Raw genomic sequence first — 2,732 nt, 5'->3', positions numbered from 1 at the left:
AATTAACTCCATCTAAGGTAAAGGATATAGAGAAATTACAATTGCTACCTCAGCCCTTAGAAAGCAAATTGATTCTATTGCTTGCTGGATTGAAAAATCCACAAGATGGTTTAGAAAGTAAGTTATAGTTATAATGTTTATAATTTTAAATAATACTCTCTAATTTATTGAGCATGTAATCTCGAATTGTTTACAACATACATATATTATGAGGAAGAGCAAATGGCATTCATTGTGTTGTGAGCTTGACTTCTAGTTGAGACTATAAGGTTATCGAAGGAAAAGTTTTACTGGCCCTCCTTCTAACACCAATGTTCCTACCATAATTCCACTATCATCTTTAGGATTACCGTATTCGAGGTATTATTCATTTTGGCGCTCGTTAGACTGTCACAGTTTTATCCTTTAAAAGGCGTCTTGACTCCTAAATGATGTGGGACTTTTTTAAACATATCGAAACAAGCCCTCCAGTCAATGTTAAGGGGCAAGAGTAGCTTAGGCCCTCCTTCTAGCACCAATATGTTCTTAGTAACAGGTGTAACGACCCGACAGGCCACTACACTCACAACCACAGCACACCGGAAACACTAGGTAGAATAGAACGAGTATATAAATATAGGATCTAGAATATAAATATATACGAATGTTCCAATCCAACTAGAGTTAGGGCGTACAATACAAACATTTCATCAAAAGTCACTATACCAAGTGACTGAAAAACAAACAAAGCATCCTAAAGGATTCAGCTCCACCTTCCAGCTACAGATACACCACCTATCCCTGCTCTGCTCCCATACATAGTATGATCATTGCAGTCCAACCACATGGAAACAACAAAAGGGTAAGCTAGTATAAAAGAAATAACATATAGAAAATTTAAGAAATATAAATAACCACAACTATCAACACTTCATCAACATACATCCCATTGATTTTTCAACTTGGTCATCAATATTCATGTAATGCGTCGTCATGCATATCAACTCGGAGATCTCATACAACAACTCAGCCTTTCGACCTACAACAACTCAGCCTTGCGGCGTACAACAACTCAGCCTTTTGGCCTACAACAACTCAGCCTTTCGGCCTACAACAACTCAGCCTTGCGGCCTACAACAACCAATATCAACACACAACACAACACAACCGTACCGCTCAACATAGCAACTTACAATAATGTACAACTGATACAACTCAACTCGTCTCAACAACGTTAATCAATATTAGTCAACATATTCATGAAATAACACATCCAAAACAACCTTCAACATATCTTAATCACTCATTGTGAAGTGACAACCATTACTAATCATAGAATATCTGGAGTTATAATGCTCCTATCAGGCTCATCCTTATCTCATATTAAAGATAAGAAGATTTCCTATAACTCTTATGAAGACACCAAATCCTAATTCCTTCATCTACCATGTTAAAAAAAATGATAAAAACCGCAACAGCTATAAGGAATACTGGCAGCTTGACCCCTCTTCACTAAAACAGACATATATGGCGTTATAGCACTCCTATCATACTCATCCTTATCTCATATGAAAGATAAGAAGATGTTCTACAACTCTCATGAAGACACCGAGTCCAAATTATTTCATCTACCTTGTGAAAAATTATAAAAACCGAAACAGTTATAACCAATGCTGGCAGCCTGACCTCTCTTCACTAAAACTGCCATATCTAGAGTTCTAGACCTCCTTTTTGGGTGATTCCAACGCCATTGGAAAGCTAACATCCAGGGCTACAACTTTCATGAAGACCTCAAGACCAAATTCGGTCATCTAGGCCCACCGCTGCAGCGCTCAATCCAGCGCTTTAGCTGTAACTCTCTGCCAGCTCATTTTCTCCTGGGCTTCCTTTTTCGTTTCAGCACCAAGTGCAGAAATTCTACACTTCCATGGCTTCCCTTTTTATTTTTCAGCTAAAATCCATCAATGTTTACCCTCAAAACATGATCTACCAACCACATACAATCCAAAAACATCAACAATTACAATATACATGCATCAATCATCAAAAACCCCAAATTTTCATCAAGCACCACCATCAATCCACAAAAATCAGCCATCAAGTGAGTTTCTAACTCACTTCTAAACAATCAGCATAAACAACTAACTTCCCTTACCTTGGCTCAAAAACTCCAAGCTCCGGGAAGACGAGTATGGAAGGGAAGAAGAGGAAGAGAACTCCGCACACGGTATGCTACCCTTAGCTTCCAGCTTGCAAAGAAGGGTCTTCAAAATCACTCACGGATTTAGCTAGAAAAAGAGATTTGAATAAGGTCAAGAATTGAGAGAAAAGAAAGATCAACCACTATGTGCCCAAAAGAGAAAACAAGTGAGAGTGGGTGAGGGTCCGGGGAAGAAAAAAACAAACATCATGGGTCTCACAACAGGCACAAATCCATTCATGTGAGAGTGGGGGCAGGTGCCCCCACTAAAATTTTACATTCTATATATAAGTTACATTTTAATTTATTATAAAAAAATTGTTTAACTAATGACACACATCTTATAGAAATATGATATTTATTATTAAAAATTATTTTTACATATCTTAAAGATACAATATATATTAATATATCATTAAAAAAGTGTAAATATCACTACTAAAAAAGTGTCATTTTCTTGCGAATTTTCCTACAAAAAAATATTTGCAGAAATTTTTTGCAAATTTTCTTGCAAAAAAATATTCACAGAAATCTTTTGCGAATTTTCCTGCAA

At 36.6% G+C, this 2,732-nt stretch overlaps 1 long non-coding RNA gene across 1 annotated transcript; it reads right to left on the bottom strand.

Annotated features, from left to right (window-relative positions):
* Positions 1-588: 588 nt before the first annotated feature.
* On the bottom strand, positions 589-2,408 carry LOC109788296 (uncharacterized). The gene is made up of 2 exons (XR_014429770.1): positions 2,135-2,408; positions 589-785 (listed from the first exon to the last, which is right to left on the bottom strand). It is a non-coding gene; the product is annotated as an uncharacterized LOC109788296 (long non-coding RNA).
* Between the last annotated feature and the right edge of the window lie 324 nt (positions 2,409-2,732).

The sequence above is a fragment of the Cajanus cajan genome, chromosome 9 (genome assembly GCF_000230855.2).
Source record: "Cajanus cajan strain Asha chromosome 9, NIPB_CcT2T_4, whole genome shotgun sequence".
NCBI lineage: Eukaryota > Viridiplantae > Streptophyta > Magnoliopsida > Fabales > Fabaceae > Cajanus > Cajanus cajan.
Note: the sequence above shows the minus strand (reverse complement) of the source record. Positions and strands in the feature narration are given on the sequence as shown.